This window comes from Felis catus, chromosome E3, assembly GCF_018350175.1.
Source record: "Felis catus isolate Fca126 chromosome E3, F.catus_Fca126_mat1.0, whole genome shotgun sequence".
NCBI classification, from domain to species: Eukaryota; Metazoa; Chordata; class Mammalia; order Carnivora; family Felidae; genus Felis; species Felis catus.
This window is the reverse complement of record NC_058383.1, coordinates 26,982,905-27,004,809: the sequence shown is the minus strand read 5'-3', so window position 1 is coordinate 27,004,809 and position 21,905 is coordinate 26,982,905. Positions and strand designations below refer to the sequence as shown.

General features: G+C 43.7%; 1 long non-coding RNA gene across 8 annotated transcripts in view; it reads right to left on the bottom strand.

Moving 5' to 3' along the window:
• The window catches only part of LOC109495262, a 373,149-nt gene that overhangs the window by 77,469 nt on the left and 273,775 nt on the right, over positions 1 to 21,905 (bottom strand). For all 8 annotated transcript variants that reach the window (XR_006590893.1, XR_006590894.1, XR_006590889.1 and 5 more), the window contains one exon: positions 8,801 to 8,891. This is a non-coding gene — a long non-coding RNA (uncharacterized LOC109495262). The remainder of the gene's footprint in view (positions 1 to 8,800; positions 8,892 to 21,905) is intronic.

Genomic DNA, 21,905 nt, shown 5'->3' with positions numbered 1-21,905 from the left:
CACCCATCTGAGTTTTCTAACCGTGCAAATGCCTGCTGCATAAAATAAGCTGTTAATACCGTCTCTGGCTTAGTAACTCTTAGTGGCCGTAGCTTTTACTATTACTGCTAACTTTTATTGTTGTTGGGTCATTATTATTACGCTATCATCTCCTGGAAGCAGGCACAGTATCTTTGGTTTCTGTATCTCCAGTGTTTATCACAGAATACTCTCCTCTGTTCACACGATGACAAAATGACTTAGATCCTAAATTTATCCCAGCGAGCACACACTGCTATCATTTGGAACCGGGCGTCCAGGCAGAAGCCCCGCTGGCCCATGTTCCTGAGTGACTGATGAGAGGACTCCAACAAGCAGTGCCAGACAGACAGCAGGGATAAGAAGGAATGTCTGTTGTGCTGAGCCACGGAGATTTCGAGGCTGCCTGTTACCACAGCACAACCCAGCCCATCCTGACTGATACAAACAGAAATGTGCAACGTATTCAACAAGTCTCCAGTCCGTGAAATTCCCTTTCACATCCTTTATGGATTTAATCTTCACCGTCTGTATATTATAGTCAATGAATCCAAAGCTATGATATTAAAGGATCTGTCTCAGACCACATAGTCAGTAAAAGACAGGAGCATCCGAGTCCAGAATCCTAGGCAGCCGGACTGCCCCCAAATTGAGCCCTTCTTGTACCTACTTCTCAACCACACAGTTTACTCTGGATTTCACAGGAGATAGCTGTTTGATTTACATTCCTTTGTAAGCAGTCCTAAAGTAAGTAAGGTTTGGGATAGAGCCCAAGGAGGGAGAGCTGACAGTTGGAAGAAATCCAGAATAGAAATGAAAAATCATTACTTTAAAACTGGGGGTAACTCATGGAGAGATGAAAAGCGTCCTGCTTTCCTGTAAGTGGAGATCGGATAAAATGGAGATCGGATAAAAAGGAATGACAGAAGTCTTGGCAAAAATGTGGAGCCACTGGAACTCCCACACACTGCCGGTGGGAGTGCAAAACACTTCAATCACTCTGGAAAAGAATCTGGCAGTGTGTAATACAATTAAATATACCCCTACCCTACCCCGACGATCCTGCCGTTCCAGTCCTAGGCTGATACTCAAGAGAAACAAAGACATTTGTCCGCAAAAAGAGTTGTACAAGAATGTTCACAGAAGCTTAATTCACTCCAGCTTAACCCCAAGCTAGAAACAATGCAGATATGTCTATGAATAGGAAAACAGGTAACTGAGGTATATTCATACACTGTAATACTAATCATCAATAAAACAGAATGAAGTATGGGAAAACATCACACAGATGATTTTCAGAAACATGATATTGAGAGAAAGGCGGCAGACCCAGAAGAGTATCCACTGTAGGGTATGAGTTTATGTCAACAACAAACACAGACAATGCTAATCTACAGTGCTTGAAGTCAGTCAGTGGCTACATCCAAGGGTGGAGGTACTAACCAGAAAAGGTCAGGAGGAATTTTTCTGAGATGATGAACATGTTCATCACTAGATCTGGATGGTGGCTATACAAGGCATACACCTATGCATAAGCAGTACACTTATAAGATTTGCACATTTGGGGGCACATGGGTGGCTTTGTAGGTTCAGCATCTGACTTCGGCTCAAGGGATGATCTCGCAGTTCCTGAGTTTGAGAGTATGACAGAGTATCAGGCTCTCTGCTGTGAGCAAAGAGCTCGCTTTCGATCCTCTGTGCCCCTCTCTCTGCCCCTCCCCCACTTGTATACTAGTGTTCTCTCTCTCTCTCTCTCTCTCTCAAAAATAAACATTAGAGGGGCGCCTGGGTGGCGCAGTCGGTTGGGCGTCCGACTTCAGCCAGGTCACGATCTCGCGGTCCGTGAGTTCGAGCCCTGCGTCAGGCTCTGGGCTGATGGCTCGGAGCCTGGAGCCTGTTTCCAATTCTGTGTCTCCCTCTCTCTCTGCCCCTCCCCCGTTCATGCTCTGTCTCTCTCTGTCCCAAAAATAAATAAACGTTGAAAAAAAATTTATAAAAGTAAACATTAGAAAAAAAAATTTAAATCTTGTGGGCTAAGGCTGAGAGCCAAGTCAGTTTTAGTAACTCATTCCTAAGTGTCATGGAAACACTGAGGTCACGTTTTTCAGACAGCCACCCTGAAGTTCACAGTGAATGGTCGCTGTCAGAAAGGGGAAAGCAGATTTAATTTCCCACCAAAAAAGAGAAAGCAAAGTTAACTTTCTTATAACTGGAACACTTGGCTTCCCAGCCAGTCTGAGCCCTTGCTGTTCTATAACCCCAGGCAAGTCACTTTTCCTCCCCAAGACTCAGTGTTCTCATCCGCAAAATGGGGATAGTAGCTCCTACGCCCTCACAGAGTTGTGAGGATTTAAAATGAGAAAGTGTGTAATACAGAAAGCCACATACAGGCCAACTGCCCGGTTGACTCAACTCACTTTCCAGCTGTTTGCTCAGAGGTTGTGTATACAGAGACTGCATTAAGGGTGAAGACAGGTCCATTTTCAGAAATAAACTCTCCGGGGCCCCCAGCTGGGAGCCTGAATTCACTCATTGACACTGTGGCTATTCAGATGAAGCGAGGTGGAAATAGAGACGCAATGACCCAGCAAATTCTAGAGCCAGGAAGGAAAGGATCAAGGCACACCAGAGAAAAGAAATCAACAGGCTTGGGGCCTGTTTCTGAGGACGGTGGTTGGAGAGGCTGAGCCCGCCATGCTGCCTGCAGTGAAGCTTTCTTCCATCTTTTTCCCACAGAATAAAGACGCGCGCGCGCGCGCACACACACACACACACACACACACTGAATGTCAGCGTTTGGAGACAAGGATGGGACATTCTAAAAATCTAGCTTTGAATCTTGTTTCACATGGACACCCAGATTTCTTCCTTTCTCACTGCCCCAGGGCGGCCTATGCAGAAACTTTCATTCATCCCCTTTGGAAACTCACTGTTGTGTCAGATCTCTTCAGACAACAAAAGGAAATCTGATAGGGCTGCTAAGCAAACTGGTGTGGGAGCAAGCCCCAGAAGGACGGCTGTCAGCCTGGGTCTGGTCCTGGCCTGCCCCTAACCTGCCATGTGACACAAGTCACCTCATCTCTCTAGACTTCAGTCTGTCTAGCTACATAACCCCGGTTTGGAGAAATGAATCATTCCAGCTCAGGTAATTTGCGATTTTCGATTTAAAAAAATTGTTAATGGGGGGTGCCTGGGTGGCTCAGTCGGTTGAGCGTCCGACTTTGGCTCAGGTCATGATGTCACGGTTCATGAGTTCGAGCCCCGTGTCGGACTCTGCTGACAGCTTGGAGCCTGGAGCCTGCTTCACATTCTGTGTCTCCCTCTCTCTCTGCCCCTTCCCCTCTCGGGCTCTGTCTCTCTCTCTCTCAAAAATAAATAAAAATTTTAAAAAATTGTTAACGAAGAAGGGGAAACTGGCCAATGAAACCATGACTTAAAAAACTGAGTGAGGATATTCTTAATTCACCATTCGCCATTTTTTAAGTCACAAAAGGAGATGACAGTGACAGAGCAAGACATGCCTCTTTTGCTCCAAGATGTTACCTCCTTGTGAGGAACAACCACACAATGGTGTCTGCTATTTATTTATTTTTCAGAGACACAGAGACAGAACTTGAGCGGGGGAGGGGCAGAGAGAGAGGGAGACACAGAATCGGAAGCAGGCTCCAGGCACATGAGCCATCAGCACAGAGCCCGATGCGGGGCTCAAACCCACGGACCGAGAGATCATGACCCGAGCCGAAGTTGGACGCCCAACCGACTGAGCTACCCAGGCGCCCCTGCAATCCACACTATTTTTAATCCATTCATTTTTCATTTCATGTGAAATTAAATCATTTTCATCTTAATTAGAAATTAAAACATCTTAAAATCCTACTCACACTATTCTGTTAAATGAATGCAACATAATTTGTTTAATGAAGACTCTAAATGTGGACATTGGGGTTGTGTACAATTTTCCTCACCGCCATACACAACCGTGTGGTAAATGTTCATAGCTGATTTCTTGCACATACCCTCCTTTATTTTGTCAGAATGAATTCCTAGCAGTGAAATCATAGAGTTAAAATCACTTATCTTTTTAAGGCGTTGATACACAGGGCCAGATTTTCTCCTGAAGGTTTTGCTGATTTTCTATTCCATCAGCGCGACACGAGTATGTCAAATTCTCCCACATTCTCCCCATCAGTAGGTATTATCATATATTGTTACAGATTTATTATCACATATGTAAGTTGCACTTAGTTTGGCCTTTCAAAATTGCCAATTTGTTAATATCGTATGTCACAACAATGCTTCAATGTAAAAACGTTTCCTTTCTGTGTCTTTTCTTTCTATATTAATTTGAAATATCTCTTTACATATGAAGAATATTGTCATTCCAGTCCATCGTGTATGTTACAAATATTTTCCCAGCATTTCATTCACAAAGCAGTTTTGAAACTATTTTTCTCACAGAAAAATGAGTCTGGTTATTTAAAGTTGCTGCCTTTGTCCCACGTAAGAAAGTCCTTCCTTACCACACGATTTTAAAAAGACTCTCTTGTTATTTAACCTAACACTTTACAGTTTGGTTTTAAAATATTTAAATCTTTATTCAAATGAGTTGCCTCTAGGATACAGTAGAGATGATCAACGGCTGGTTTCAATTTTTACTTTTATATACTTTTGTAACACTGGTCTCTGGACGCTGTAAAGTGAACACGCACAACTTCTGTCACTAGAATTATTATCAAAAATGTATCACCACCTAGGCTTTTATTCTGGAATCTGATAGGTAGGAATCTCACTTTTGTGGGTTCTCTACATGGCTCCTCAGAGGCCCCAACACCCGTTATTTGACTCCGGGCTGAGATCCGGAAGACGTGGTGAAAAAGGCCAGAAGGACATGACAGTGAGGGGAAGCAGTGTGGTCAGAGGTAAGAAAATAGCCAGTCGGTTCTGGAAATTTCAGGTCAATCCACGTGATTCAAGTAAAAGGTGTGGATAGAGTCCTCTCGATTTTTGAGGGAATTTTGAGGAGGATACATTTTTAAAATTCAGACTTCAAGAATTAACGTTATCATGGGTTGTGACACTCGTTCCCACCTTCTAGAATTCATAACTATTTAAACATTTGCTATGTTTGCTTTATCTTCTGTTAAGAGAAGAAATAAAACATGATAGAAGTTAAGGTCCTATGGATTATCATTTCCCATTCTACTCTTTCTTCCTGTGTTCATATATTTGATATGCTACCACTTATGTTCCATAAACATACGTATGGAACATAGGGAAACGTAAAGTTATACAGATGACTTTGTGTGTGTGTGTGTGTGTGTGTGTGTGTGTGTGTGTGTTAAGATTAGGTTTGGCCACAAACCTGAAGTAAACCCAGAAGTAAAGGGAAGAGGGGTCTTTAAAGAGAAATATTTATTTCCCTGTCATTTTAAAGTCTTGATAGAGAGTCCAAACCTGATGTGGCTTCTTTATGATATCAAGAACCCAGCCTCCTTCCTATCTTACAGCTCCTCCAAGCATGGATTCTATTCTAAAATTTATTTCTTGGTCCAAGATGGCTGTTCCAGCCCCTGCTATCACATCCTTACTTCAACAACAGAAAGGATAGAAGGGGTAGAGAAGAAATAGAAGAAGGAAGAGAGGAAGGTGTTGTGGGCGTCTACCAAAAAGATGTGTTGAAATCCTAACCCCCAGTATCTATCAATGAGACCTTATTTGGAAATGGGTTTAAATGTAATCGAGTTAAGATGAAGTAACGTGGGTCCTCATGAGAAGAGGAGAGACACAGATTTAGACACACAGGGAAGAACGTCATGTGAAGACAAAGGCAGATATTGGAATGATGGGTCTAGAAGCTGAGGAATGCCAAAGTGTTGCCAGCAACACCCAAAGCTAGGGGGAAAGCATGAGACAGATTCTCCCCCGGAGCCAACAAGAGAGCATGGCCGTGCTGGTAGGACTTCCTGCCTCCAGAGCTATAAGGGAATACACATTTCTGTTGTTTAAAGCCACTCAGTTTATGCTACTTTGTTACGGCGGCTCTAGGAAACCAGATACAGGAAGCCCATCCCAAGACAAGGAAGAGGAAGGGGAGCCGGAGAGCTGAGAGCTGACCAGCTACCCTGAAGGAAGGTTCTGGGAAGCTGCCAATTGTAGAGCTCATATCCCACTGAAAGTATCGAGACACGGTCACAGCTCCCTGCAAGGACATCTTCCTTCCGGATTCCCTGTGCCCAACTCAAATGGTTCTTACAACGGGGGGGAAAAATGGAAGAACGGTTTTTTCTAAAAAGTTACATCCATGGCATCAACTATGGTGTTCCTTTTGCAACTTAAAAAAAAAAAAAACTTGTTTGAAAGCTTTATCCAGGTTGAAATGCGGAGTTCTAAATCACTATATTTAAGAGCGAAATACCAGTCTACCATGCTGATTTACCACCACTAATATTCTAGATACGGTGACGCTTTTTTCATGTTTCTTCTCTTACAAACCTTGCTGTAGTAATGTCATACCATCTCCTGGCACACGGATGGGAGAATTTCCCTAAAGTGTGCACTTCCAGGAAGAATGTCCAAGTGTCAGCATATATACATTTTCCATTTTTAAAGATATTTCCAAATTGTTTTCCATGTAAACCCTCTCCTGCAGTGTCTCCCACTTTACTACCAACATTTGATTTTATTGGACGTTTTAATTTTTTCCAAAATTATAGGTGAAATAATAAAGTCTACCCATTTTAAGTGTACAGTTAAAGAAGTCTCAACCAGTGCACATCCCCATATAAATACCACCATAATCAAGACACAGAGTATTTCCGTCACATAAAGTAATTCCTTCATGCACTCTGAAACAGTCTAAAGCCAACAGACTTGAAAAATGGAGATAAAATGCAAATATTTCTTTAAAAACAACTTAGCAAAACTGACAGAAGAAATATCAGAAAGTCTGAATGCTCCTTTAGCTAATAAAGAAATTATACCTACAGTTGTAATCATAATCCATCCCTCCTGCCCACACACACACACACACACCCCCAGCGCAAATGACTTCATTAGTGAATTCTTTTGAGGTAAGGAAGAAAAAAACCACCAATCTAACAAAATTCTTAAATTAATGTATCACTTGAAAACAATCTTATTCAAAATCCCAGCAGGTTTTCCGGTGTAGAAAGTGACCACATGATTCTAAAATACATATGGAAATGCAAATGCAAAGGGTCAACAGAGTAGAGATAATCTTAAACAAGAACAAAGTCGGAGGAAAGCTGTCAGGGGTGTTAGTCACATTCTGTGCCTTGATCAGGCAGTGGTCTCGTGGGAGTAATCACTTTGTAAGTTTCAATGAGCTGCTCGCTGGAGGTTTATCCACGTTGCTTTATGTGTGTTATATGTCACTAAAAAATGTTTACAAAACAAAACAACCTCCACAACAAAACCCTCTATTTGCCAGGAGCAAAGGTTTCCCAGCAAGTCTGCACTACTTACACCTGGCACTTTGGTGGGGTGTATTTCAGCAGTAAAAAACATCAGAGCAGGAATCAGCCAGACTCCCCGTCAAATCTGTCCGTGCTGCTTAAATTGATCAAATGACTTTGGAAAATGGACTGGCAGGTTCTAGCAGTGATGTGGGTACAGCCCAGGACCCTGCAGTTAACCTGCGAGACATACACTCAACATGAATGAGCTACACAAACAGTCAAAAATTTGCAACAACTCATGTTCTAAGGCGGGGGAGGGGCGCCTGGGTGGCTCAGTCAGTTAAGCGTCTGACTTCAGCTCAGGTCATGATCTCATGGCTTGTGAGTTCAAGCCCTGCATCAGGCTCTGTGCTGACAGCTCAGAGCCTGGAGCCTGCTTCAGATTCTGTGTCTCATTCTTTCTCTGCCCCTCCCCCACTTGTGCTCTGTCTCTCAAAAATAAATAAAAATGTCAAAAAAAAATTTTTTAATTCAAGTTCTGAGGACGGTCCGACCTTGGGCCAGTCGCTTGACCTCTGTGAGCTCTACTCTCCACATCTGTCAAGTGGACGTGACAACGCCTAGAGTTGCCTCACAGAACCGTGTCCGGGCATGGAAAGCACTCAAGACTAGCACCTGGCATGCAGGACGTACTCCATAAACGACAGCTGATATTTTCATTGGCCTCCTAAATATAGACACCATCGTCCGTGCCCCAATAAAGCACAACATGCCTCTCCCACTACTCCTACAGCCCTGAACTCCCACCCGACCTTGACGTCCACGTTACGTTCACCGAGTGAAACGGCTAGGGCAGGAAAGGTTATTCCATTTGAGAAATCTCAGCCTGGCTCTGAACACAAGTTCCTGGTGGACTAAACGGGGAGGGAGGGGGTGCCGCAGAGCACCGCAGCCCTCCCTGGAAGAGAGCTCGCCCTCCCCTCCCTTGTCTGAGATCACGGCACCCCGATCGGTGGGGCCAAGGCTTCAGGTCACACACACGGTGCTCACTCCTCCCCCAGGATCGCCAGCCATCACAGAAGTGCCTCTGCTGAGCTCACTTCATCTGGAATCCTCTGGGAAAACAGACACGGATTGTGCACACCACAGAATTAGCCTTTGTATTTCATTGTGTGTCTGTCGAGGCGGTGGTGAACCAGATGTGGTTTTCGGCAGACATGACTTCAAAAGCCGTAAACACACTTATCAGTAAACTGCAGAACACGAGGCAGCCGGCAACAGTCAAGGTCACTGACAGGTGACACGGCAAATAAAGGGAGATTAAAAGCCATGCCTTGTCTGACATGGGCCCATTTGATACTTACCAATGGCAGGATACGGAACACTGCTTACTCTTGATGGGAAGTCATTGAACATAGTGTAATTTCTTGGAAAGTGAGTCCCTGTCATTTTTCTCTGGGGGGAAAAAAAAGGAAAAGAAATAAAACAAAATTCAGGTAGCTCTCTGCTGATGGTCTAGATGTTTTCATTTATGTGTTACTAGCTTTTATGAAGAGTTTGCCACTGGCCAGAGTTTCAGCTAAGATTTTTCCCTTTTTGATCCTCAGGACAAACACATTTATCCTCCTCATTTTAATAATTATTCTTTCTTTCCAGGAGGGGAAACTGAGGCTCGGGAGATTTATGGTAACCTTCCCAAGACCGTCAGTGACCAGCCAAGACGGAACACAGACATTATGTTAGAGCACTTAAACGTGATGACAGAGATTTACTTGGGGTGAAGGTGAGCGCATATTAGGAGGACATCTAGATGGCTTGGCTTCCTGGCAGGATGAACAACTGGCATGCACACTGAATCCCACCTGTTTTTTGGAACACCATCTTCTCTGCAGTCGAGAAACGTGTGCTGTAAACAATTGCTGGGCATGGTCATTTGCATGCCGGGGCGGCAGAACCCACATCCCTTGATTCCGCGTCTCTATGGGATCAGGGAGGATTTCCGTAAATCAGGCTCTCTTCCATCCCAAATAACACTTTATGTATGCCAAGGAGATGCACTACTTGAAAAAGCCTATTTGCCTATTCACGTTCTTCACCCACAAATCTGTTACTAAGTGTAGATTTTAAAAAACCAGTTTGAGGGACGCCTGGGTGGCTCAGTCGGTTAAGCATCCAACTCTTGGTTTTGGCTCAGATCACGATCTCATGGTTTTGTGAGTTTGATCCCTGCATCGGGCTCTGTACTGGCAGCACAGGGCCTGCTTGGGATTCTCTGACTCCCTCTCTCTCTGCCCCTCCCCCACTCATGCTGTCTCTGTCTCTCTTAAAATAAATAAATAAATAAAATAAACTTTAAAAAAAAAACAGCTGGAAAATCAGGTTTAAACCACAGGCCACATCCACTAAGAATAAACCAAATTAAAAGGATAGGACTCTCAGGGCACCTCGATGGCTCAGTCCGTTAAGCGTCCAACCCTGTGTTTCGACTTGGGTCATGATCTTACGGTTCGTGATTTCAAGGTCTGCACCAGGCTCTGTGTTAACAGTGAGAAAGCTGATTGGGATTCTCTCTTCCTCTCTCTCTGCCCCTCCCCTGCTCACTCTCTGTCTCTTTCTCAAAAATAAAGAGATAAACTTAGAAAAAAAATTTTTAGTGATACAGGACTCTCCAAATATTTGGTGTCCTAAGTAAGTTTGACCCAGACAGACGTAAGCTGGAGTTACCCCTTTCTTTGAGTTTTAAATAGATTTGGCCTAAGCTGCCATCCCAAGTCCTGTGAGTCTAACATCCCAGGATTTCCGTGGAATCCTCAGGGTTTATATTCCTCTTGATTACATCTGCCTATAAATTCCTGATTCCCCTGCCCCCCTGCCGCCCCTGTTCCTCTCCTTGTCACTTACATTTTTACATTTTATCTCTCAAGCCTGTTCTCTCCTCTCTGCACTGTGTGGACCCAGAGAGTCACAGCTTCCTTTTCTGGCATTCCTTAATATGTCTGTCATTGTCAACACTTTGAAATGACCAAGAGAGTTTCTATCACAGTAATGCCAACACCTTAAAAATTGGCCATTAGATATCTCAAGTCTACTTGACCCCTAACTCAAGCTCTACTTCCTATTTCCAGAACTGGCAGAATAAGCTCTATTCCAGCCCGAGGCCCCTCATGGTTCCTCAGTCATGCCAAATCTACTTCTGCCTCAGGGCCTTTGCACTTGCCAGTTGATGGTCCCTCAAATAGCCTTAAGATTGTTCTGTTACTTCCATCATGTCTGTGTACAATGTCACTGTATCAGAGACACCTTCCTGATCATTCTTCATAAGCACACCTTGGTCTTGTTCCCTCTGTAGCTCTCATCAACACCTGCCATACTGTGTATTTTTTTTTTTGCTTGCATTTTTTCTATCTGCCTCCCTTGGCAGAACTCGTGTGCCATAAGGGTGGTGATTTTGCCTATTGTGTCGTCTCCTGGATCCCCAGCACCTAGAACAGAGAAGCACATAGTGGGGGGCCAAGGCAACGTGTTGATGGAGTAAAGCAATCAGCGAAGACACTTTCCATTTAATTAAAGTTTTCTTTTCAGGAGCAGTGTCAACATGGTCACCTCGAAGTATAATTAAGTAATTAGGGTGAAATTTTGATATTACAGAGAAAGCAACCCATGGGCAACGTTACACTGGAGAAGAACTCATGATCTGGGCTAGAATCCAAAGACTTCTGCCAAAAAAAACAAAGTAAAAATACTAATAATTTTAGATCGGCTGGAGGTTGAAACGATCATATGTTGGCTATCTGAGGATAAATAAAATGTGTTATTAAATTAATTTCACCTGTTCGGTTTACTGTTTAATGCGACTGTTAGAAAACTTTAAATACGTATGTGACTTGTGTTTCTATTGGACAGCACTGTTCTAGATTCTTTTGCTCCTCTTACGTAGACATATGTGTGCCTATATGTTGTTTGTTCAAATAAGAGCACGTTACACTACTGTTTTACACACCTGTTGTTGTTACTTAACAACTTACCAGGAACATTTCCACACGCCAGGAAAATTAGAGTCTCATCGTTAGTGTTAACAGCTCCAAAGTATAACACTGAGCCAGCACCCCAGAATTTATTTCACCTATAACAGAAATTTTCGAGGCTATTTGTTTTTTTCCTTTTCTTCTCTTCCCTTTTTTCTCTTCTCTTTTTCTTTTTATTGGTACATAATGCCCCGTGACAAGTCGCATTACTTACGGACTTGTTCTGTTACTTCCCTAGGATAAACTTCTAAGATATATTTAGGGCTCACGGGAAAACCAACTTAGTGACATGCTCCTTGGACCAGCAACTTTATGAACCGGGGATACTATGAGACAAAGCAGCAGAGTGACCTCAAAGGCCTCTGACCAACCGCTTCAAGATTCAGATGCACGTAGCCCCGGGACACAAGGAACAGTGTAATGGGTGGCTGGACATATAGGTCCTGGAGGCAGACAAGCCAGGCTCTGATCTCAGTTCTCTGTCATTTCTAACTGCGTGACTTCTAGGTAGTTTTGTAACCTCTCTGAGCTTCGGTCTCATAGCAAAGAAACAGTAGTAATTGTACCTCCCGTGTAAGATTGTTACTCTTAGGACTGAATGAAATGCCATGTGTAATTGTTCAACATGGTGCCCAGCTCTTGGTAAATTTTTGGTAATTATTCACATCTGTGAGATCTTGTTTGGATATGCCAATCAACACACGCATACACGCACACACATACACACATGCATGCACACAGATTTCTGCATTTTTATCATACTCTCCCTTCTCTCAACTACTTTTTTCAAACAGAGATCTATTTGCTAAAATAAATTGAAATGGGTAAAGAATATGAGGCACAATTTATACTAGATATATCTGCAATTACTAACTCTGAATTAAACATATCCCTTCATGAATAATGAAGCAGAAATAGGCCAAAGGAAAAATGAGATAAGATCTTAAATCCATGTATTTTTAATTGCTTCATTATCTAAAATTTGCTATGAATAGCACTGGATACAGTTTGCTGTTTAAAGCACAAAAAGAAATAAGAATTTTCAGCCAAATCACAAAAGGCTATCAAAAATTAATTTTGTGTGCTGTGATCATTGAAAATGTAAGTGATTTTGAGGCAGAGTGACATTAAAAAATACCATTTATATGCTAATAATAAATGTATTTTCTTCATTTTGATGCAAAATAAATTTTATTTTCATTTTAATGAACTGTAATGAATTATAAGCTTTTTCCTTTTATCTCTGGGTAAAAGTTTGGGACAGATAGCAGAAGGTTGGCAGATGACAGGCAGAAGTTCTGAGAGGGAATGAAAATGGGGCAGGTCCCACAGGCTGGGTACCGAGCTCCTAAAACTACATGGGAACCTTTGGAGTTGAGGTAGTTTTCTCTAGGTTTCTAGAAATTTCAAATAGTCAGACTGACCTCAGAGGTGGCCACCTACCCATTGGTGCCATACTAGAGAAAGGTATCTATGAACTATATTGAATTAATCATCCTTTATTTCTTACGTGGAGTGATAGTCACATTCTGGAATTTGAAAGAGAGTACAGCTATGGGATTCCTGGCACAGGGAACACTCTCTGAAGGATAGTTTTCTTTCTTTTTTTTTTTTTAATTTTTTTTCCCAACGTTTTTTATTTATTTTTGGGACAGAGAGAGACAGAGCATGAATGGGGGAGGGGCAGAGAGAGAGGGAGACACAGAATCGGAAACAGGCTCCAGGCTCTGAGCCATCAGCCCAGAGCCTGACGCGGGGCTCGAACTCACGTACCGCGAGATCGTGACCTGGCTGAAGTCGGACGCTTAACCAACTGCGCCACCCAGGCGCCCCTGAAGGATAGTTTTCAACAATAATATTTATTCTTTATCAAAGCCTTACTCTTACCTGGCACTTTGCTAAGTATTCAATCCATGCTTCTCTCTACTCTTCATGACAGCCTTAAGCAGTTAGCATTATTATAATCCCCACGTTACAGACAAGAAACTTGAACCTCAAAGGAGGTAAGCCATTTCACAGACTGTCAATTGTGGAGTTTAGATTTGAACTCATATCTGTCTAGGAGTTAAGGGCAATACAGTTACTTATGTATAACGTTGACTGCTTTTTAAAAAGAAGAAATAGAAAGAATGTTAACGTTGAACCCAATTAAATGAATTGCAAATGTTACAATTTCAGGCATCTGTGAGAAAAATGCGCATGGGGAGGACAGGAAGAAGGACACTGGGGGGTCCTAGGATGTCACTGTCCATTCTTCCTCCGGGATGCAGGAACCTGCTGAACACCTCACCTGTGTCCAGGCTAAGTGAAAGCCTAATTAGTTATTTTGCCAGATCTGAAAGGATGGAGTGCCCGAGACTTTCACACACACGTGTCGGGGCACTGGGGAAAAACACCCAGAGCCCTGCTTCGCTGAGAGGCCCTTCATTCTTCACTGAGGAGCTGACACATTAGTCTCTCACATCGGACTTCTTTGAAGTGGGGAGCCAAGATTCCAAATTCATTTCCGTGTCCCCCCTTAGATCTTGGATCGCCTTTGCTGACTTGGTTGTTGATGCTAATTCCCTTTAACCAGGGTCTCTTTAAATGGGACCTTGTGAGTTATGGAGCAGTAATTCACCCCTTCAGAACTAGTGGACCCAAGGCCACAGGCTGGCTCCTATTAAATGGAAAGGTCTGAATTATTATCCTATAATTCACCTCTTGGAAGTGTCTTAATTCAATTACACCGTGTCCCTGAATGACTATTAAAAGAAATAGAAAAAGGGTTCTGGATCTTTTTTGTTACAATCCAAAGTAATTTGCAGGGCCAGGGAGTTCTTCTGTCGAGTTGTTAGGAAATTAAACACAAAGATGAAAGAAAGTCACCTCTTATCGCCTGGCAGGGCTGCACTGTGGACAATCAGTCGTGCTTTAACCCATGGGAACGTGGCAGGGGTCACAGCAATCAAGTGTCTCCTCTGTGACCAACTAAATCCTTCTGATTTATATCATCCCCCTCTTCTGATTGTTGAACTGTCCTCCTGGTAAGTCTGAGTTAAGACTGGTGTTCTATTCTGTTATTACCTACCCCCTAGGACAACGTAAGCCTTTGCATAATAAATGCAGATGGCTAAGGCTGGGTGACCTGACTAGCTTCAAGAGAAGCAAAGATAATCCAGTTTCGGCAATAACCAAAGAACCTGAGATTCCCTTGGGTCTTGGTTTGGGTTCTCCCAGCAGCAGACCCCAAAGACAAGGATTCATACACGCACAGTTGATGTGAGAGGGGAACGCAGTGAGAATGGAGGGAAGGACACCAATTCAGGGTATCGAGTGAGATACTCCTACAGACAACTGAGGTTCAGGCCCGCTGGGGAGCCCTAGGGAATGGTGTGGTGGGGAGCGGTAGGGGGTGGCTGTATTTATTACCGACTTCCCTCAGGCACAGGATGCGAGCTGCTCAGGAAAACGACACATGGGCTAACTTTGTCCCTGCTGTCCTCATGCACTTGAGGCATTTAGGATTCTCATTTGGCCATTCGATGCGCTTTGTTCCACTTCACGTACACGGATATGGTCGAAAACTACAAAAAGCCTTTCTAAAGCTCAGAAACACTCATCCTCAGCTCCAAGCCACATCTATTGGTCAAAAAAAGGTACAGATAAAAGCTTGTACACCTCCAGGCTCAAATCCTCCCATGGAATCGTGAGCAATTATTATTTGTCATGTGATCGTGAGCAGCTACTACCGAGACACCTGGGTTTCTCATCTACAAAAGGAGGCAGCATTTCCCAGGGTGCTGTGGGAAGCAAATGAAGCAACCTTGCTCAGGCCCTTACCTTGGTTGGACGCCTAACACACAAATGGCCCCTGTGAGCCAATGGGGTTGATGAGCCTTTGCTTTGGGGATGGGTGGGAATGCCATTTCTCCTGAATTGGACAGGTCTTCAGTTCATCCCCCCTCCTCCTTAACCTGGTCCATTTCTAACCTTCTGGCCCAGTTTACTTTCGTGTGCAGAGAGCACATGGCTCCCAAGAACCAAAGTAGAGATCGCCCTCTGATGACTCACAGACCACATGGAGGGAACATATAAGGTTTTAGACATCCTGCATGTTAAAATAAATGAATGTATTTAAGACTTCAGATTTCTACTGAAATGTCAAAAGGTCTTGGCATACTCACACTGGGTCCAAATGCCATTCTGCAGCATTGGCTAGACATGAGGGACAGATACTTCCAGCCTGGGTGAGCCCCTGCCCAGTGTCTCCCAGTTCCAATGACGCCCTATTTCAAATGGCCTGCTTTCTGCCTTCCAATTACCTGCCTGGCCTCTGTAGGCATTTTTGACTTTATAACAACTGTTCTAGTTTTTCTGACCAAAAACAGATGCTCTAGACATACTCCTGCATAACAACAAAGGTCTATCCAAAATGTTGATCTTTCACCTCATTTTAATGAAGACTACTGAAAGTGAGTCATATAATCAGCTATGAATACAGTATGCAGAAGGCTGGATGTTGCTGCTGCTTAGGATATACTAAGGGGGTGATTCTGGTTTGGAACAGGAAGCTGTGCTCCACAGCAAGAATTAGAGAACCAGGCTGGGCAGTCATGGGACTAAAGGAACGAACAGGCACAAAGCTACCAATCTCAAACGTGCAGCCCACAGAGATGAGATAAGGCAGGCGCCCGCGCTGTAGTCTAATAGGCTTGTAATTGGCTGATCTCCATCTGCCTCTCGTGAACAGGGCATCCTTTGTACCTGGGGTGGTTACAGACATGGAAATGAGGGGCTGTGGGTGGTGATTACTTAATAAGGAAGAGTGGTGGGCATGCGGTGGAAAATCACTTCTGCGGAAGCATAAAGGAAACAGGTCGGCGCTTTGCGATGTCTGGATGGGAGAGGGCCATCCCTGAGCCTCTGGCCCATCTGCTCATTTTCAGAAACTTGCTGACGTCACCAACAGATTCCGTCCACGGGCACGTTCTGTTTAGCACAGATTTCCCAACCTCAGCAATTAGTGACATTTGGGGTTGGATCACGCTCTGTCGTTGGGGGGTGTCCTGCACATCGTGGAACTGTAGCTGCATCCTTAGCCTCCGTCTCCACCTGTGTGCTGTCTACTGGTAGTAGCCCCTTGCCCAGATATGAAACCACAGACACCTCCAGACATTGCCACCAAGGTCCCCTGGGAGGCAAAAATCACTCCAAGTAGTGAACCACTGGTTTTAGCCCGTGCAGCATTTATTTTTTCAAATGAGTGGACTCTCTTTCAAAATTAAGGACTACCGCTTTAAATTTTAACTTCTGGTCTCTCTAGGAGACATTCAAATGAGTTAGCAGCACTGGATCCAGCCCCTTTCCTTTCCCTCTACATCTTGGCCTCCATTACCCCTCTAACCCCACCTCCTGTCCTTCTGCCCCCCACCAATTCCTCCTCTCTACTCACTCTCCTCCAGTCACACAATTTCCTTTAGAGATGTGCTCCTGCCTCAGGGCCTTTGCACTTGCTATTACTACTACCTAGACAGCTTTTCCCCAGATATGAGCTTTTGCCCTGCTCCTTGCTTCCTTCACGTCTTCATCCAAGCATCACTTTCTTGGTGGCCATTCTACCTACAATTTCAACACTTCTCCCCACACAAAATTCCCTATCCTCATTCCCAATTGTATTTTTTGTCATTAGCATTTATCTAAGAGGTTATATAAGCACCGGTCTTTACTCAACATCTTGATGTTTCTGCATTCATTTTATTGTTTAAAAAATACTGCATTACAATATTATTTATCACAATCACTGAGTTTTTTGCCATCCTCTCTTAAATTTTGCAAAGCATGTGCCTCATTTGTCTCACCCTAGTCCTGGCACTATTACATACATTGACTTATTTATCTTGCTTATTGTGTGTCCACCTCCAGCACAATGTAAGCTCCCTGAGGATGAGGCTGTTTTTAATCTACTTTGTGCACTGCATTAGATTCGGGCCTGGTATACAATATGGGTACAATACATAACTAACAAATGAATTAACGAATTCCTGCCAGGCAATACTTAACTGCTGCTAAGATCCAGAATCCCAGTTTTGTTCCTAAATTCAGCCATTCATTCATTTTACAAACACATACAGGACACCCACTAAGTGCCAGGCACTGTGCTAGGTCCCAGGAAGGAAGAGGTGCGTGAGTTCCACCTGTCCTACAGCTCAGGGCTGGACGGGAGCCAATTACACTTTAGAGAAGTGCATGCTAGGATAGAGAGAAGCAGGTGGGTAGAACTTGAACGTGGAGGAGCTGGGTCACACATCATCCCGTAACCGCGGGAGTAGATGTAGCACAGAAGGTTTCCATCAGCACTGCATACACACTCTAGTTTCATGGGACCAAAGTTCTTCCCAAAGACCAAGAGACACAGTCTCTTTTTCCACAAATATTTACTGAGTATTCATTAGCAGCAAATCACTCTTGCAAACCCTACGAATACCAAATAGCTGGAAAGGGTAACCCAACTTAGATTTAGGACCAACCCCAACTGAGAATCGGTGGAGCTTCCCTGAAGACGTAACATTTGAGTACTCTAAAAATGAGCTGACTAAAAAAAAAAAAAAAATGGAAAGAAGAGGGGGCAATCCAGGCAGAGCATAAAGTGCAAAGGCCCTGAGGTAGGAAGGAGCTAACAGCAGACCAATGGCACTGAACTGCAGACGGCAAGGTCTGAGTGAGATGTGATGGAGATGGACAGGTAGGCAAAGGGTAAGTCTTACAGGATGCTTTGAGCACGTTAAGCATCCTGAACTTTATCCGTGGGGTCTGAGAAAAGAAACCATCTGCCCTCAGCCTGGACACTGAGAACCAAAACTACATTTTACTGTCTACCTGAACATGAATTTGTGCTACTCCTCTGACTTCGTTAGCATGGCTGACCCCCTCCCCCACCCCTCCGGCCCTTGCCAGGAGGCTCCTGCCTGGGCAAATGATCTGATATCCATTATAAGAACTAGAGAAAGACTCATCAACTCTTCAGTGGGAAATACCAAGTTTATACTCACGTTTAATCCCTTCCCTCAAATCCACCCCTCAGTATATGCACCAACCCTGAACTCTTGCATTATTGTCCTTACCGAGTCCTAACCAAGCCCCCACTTTGAAATACCCCATCTTAAACTTCCAAGTCTCATTAAATTCTGACCTTCCCTTCCCTGCTCCATCTGAGACCCTGCCACCATTTGGCAGGGTGGGGGTGCTTTTCCTTACCGCCACAGGCGGTCCACCCCTCTCTCTCTCATCAACAGGTTGTGTTTGTGATATTAAGGGAGAGCTTCAGACCCGAGCCATGGAGGGAAGGTGAACAGGGAAATGACAAACAGGTGTAACAAGTCTGACACAGAATGAAGTCCAGAGAACATCTAGAAAGGGAACACTACTTGTAAATGGCATCCGGTTTTTCATAGCCACCTCCAAGCCACCTGAATAATCGGGAAAGAGCAGACGGAGCAAGTGGGGGACAAAGAAAACAAAAGCCAGGCAGGAGGCCTTGGTAAAAAGGGAAGGAAGTCCAGGAACAACGCCACCACACCCGTTGTCCTGCTTCTCTCCAGCAGATTCCAGGCACCAAATTCCTTAAAGATGTTAAGTCACTTGCTTAACATACACACTGGAAACCGCACAGGCTTGGTTTTGTCTTCAATGAGGGGAAACTGCACCATAATTTTGTTTAGTCATTAAAATGCTCTATAGCAAATCTTGTCAACAAGAACAATTTAAAGGATTTTCATCAGTCTTAGTCAATGTCGAACAAGGTAGAGGTACAGCCTCTGCAACGAGACAAGTGAGATGTGAGAGCCCGAGACAGGCGGCCTGAGAGTCCTGCATCCGTTGCTGAGAGCGGTTTCCGCTCCACTTGCTTTTTCTGCTGTTCCAGCTTGCCAGTTTTCACATCCATCACCATGTCCAACTCCGCTTACACATAACAAAGTCATTCCGGGGGGTCTAGAGGCATGTGTGTATGTGTACAGGCAAGGACAGGAAGGCAGGAACCAGGAATAGATGGTATTACCCACACAGCAGGCAGACACTCTCTCTGGATTTAACTGTAAAAAGAAGAATCGTCCCTTATGTGTCTTGGTCTCCCAAACGATGCTACAGTCCATGAAAATTCTGTAAGAATTAGAGACCCCTGAGTGGAGGGAGAGCCCGCAATGCATTGCAGAAAGTGGAACATTAAAGTATCACCCTGATCGACTGTCCAGCCCAGCTCTCTCTCCTGGAATGTTACAATGTCAGACACCCATTCACATCTGTACCTGTTAGAATGCTTTTGCCAGCAATGACACACATCCCAACTCAGACTGGTTTAAATGACATTTTAAAGGAAAGGACAGTAGCAAAATGGAGTCACTTGTGCTAAGCCCCACATCAGCAAACTAAGATTTAACATGTGACCCACATGCAGTTTCAGCCTCCTCCAGGAATATAACCTTTAACCAGTCAAATTAAAATTATCTAGGGGCGCCTGGGTGGCGCAGTCGGTTAAGTGTCCGACTTCAGCCAGGTCACGATCTCGCGGTCCGTGAGTTCGAGCCCCGCGTCAGGCTCTGGGCTGATGGCTCAGAGCCTGGAGCCTGTTTCCGATTCTGTGTCTCCCTCTCTCTCTGCCCCTTCCCCGTTCATGCTCTGTCTCTCTCTGTCCCAAAAATAAAAACACGTTGAAAAAAAAAATTATCTGGTCAGCACGAGTGAGGTAATCTGCCTGACACCTGCCTTTCCCCAAAGGAAGGTGACACTGCCTCAAGCAATCCACTCTTTGCCAGAAACTTCCTTTTTTCTTTCCCCTTTTGCTTATGAAAGCCTTCCATTTTATACAGTTCCTTGGAGCTCCTTTCGAGTTTCATGGGAGTAAAACTTTTCCCAAAGATCAAGAGACACAACCCCGAAGAGCCAAAGCAATCTTGAAAAAGAAAACCAAAAGCAGGAGGGATCACAATCTCGGACTTCAAGATATATTACAAAGCTGTAATCATGAAGACGGTATGGTACTGGCACAAAAACAGACATTCAGATCAATGGAACAGAATAGAGAACCCAGAAATGGACCCACAAACGTATGGCCGACTAATCTTTGACAAAGCGGAAAAGAATATCCAGTGGAATAAAGACAGTCTCTTTAGCAAATGGTGCTGGGAAAACTGGGCAGCAACATGCAGAAGAATGAACCTGGACCACTTTCTTACACCATACACAAAAATAATCTCAACATGGATGAAAGACCTCAATGTAAGACAGGAAGCCATCAAAGTCCTCGAGGAGAAAGCAGGCAAAAACCTCTTTGACCTTGGCCACAGGAACTTCTTACTCAACACGCAAAAATGAACTATTGGGACCTCATCAGAATAAAAAGCTTCTGCACAGTGAAGGAAACAGTCTGCAAAACTAAAAGGCAACCAACAGAATGGGTTAGTATCCAAAATCTATAGAGAACTTTTCAAAATCAACACCCAAAAAACAAATAATCCAGTGAAGAAATGGGCAAAAGACATGAATAGACATTTGTCCAAAGAAGACATCCAGATGGCCAACTGGCACATGAAAAAATGCTCAACATCACTCATCATCCAGGAAACACAAATCAAAACAATGAGATACCACCTTACACCTGTCAGAATGGCTAACATTAACTCAGGCAACAACAGATGTTGGCAAGGATGCGGAGAAACAGGATCTCTTTTGCACTGCGGCTGGGAATGCAAACTGGTGGAGCCACTCTGGAAAACAGTATGGAGGTTCCTCAAAAAATTAAAAATAGAACTACCCTATGACCCAGCACTACTAGGTATTTATCAAAGGGATACAGGTGTGCTGTTTTGAAGGGGCACATGCACCCCCATGTTTATAGCAGTGCTATTGATAATAGCCAAAGTATGGAAAGAGCCCAAATGTCCATTAATAGATAAGTGGATAAAGATGTGGTATATATATACAATGGAGTATTACTCGGCAATCAAAAAGAATGAAATCTTGCCATTTGCAACTATGTGGATGGAACTAGAGGGTATTATGCTAAGTGAAATTAGTCAGTCAGAGAAAGACAAATATCATATGACTTCACTCATATGAGGACTTTAAGAGATAAAACAGATGAACATAAGGGATGGGAAACAAAAAATAATATAAAAACAGGGAGAGGGAACAAAACATAAGAGACTCTTTAATATGGAGAACAAACAAGAGTGTTACTGAAGGGATTGTGGGAGGAGTGATGGGCTAAATGGGTAAGGGGTTTGAGGAATCTACTCCTGAAATCGTTGCACCATGTGCTAACTTGGATACAAATTATAAAAAAATAAATTATTAGATAAAAAAAAAAGTCAAGAGGCACAGTTTCTTTTTCCACAAATATTTACTGAGGATCCATTAAAAGCAAATCACTCTTGAATACCCTAAGAACGATAAGAAATTATCATTT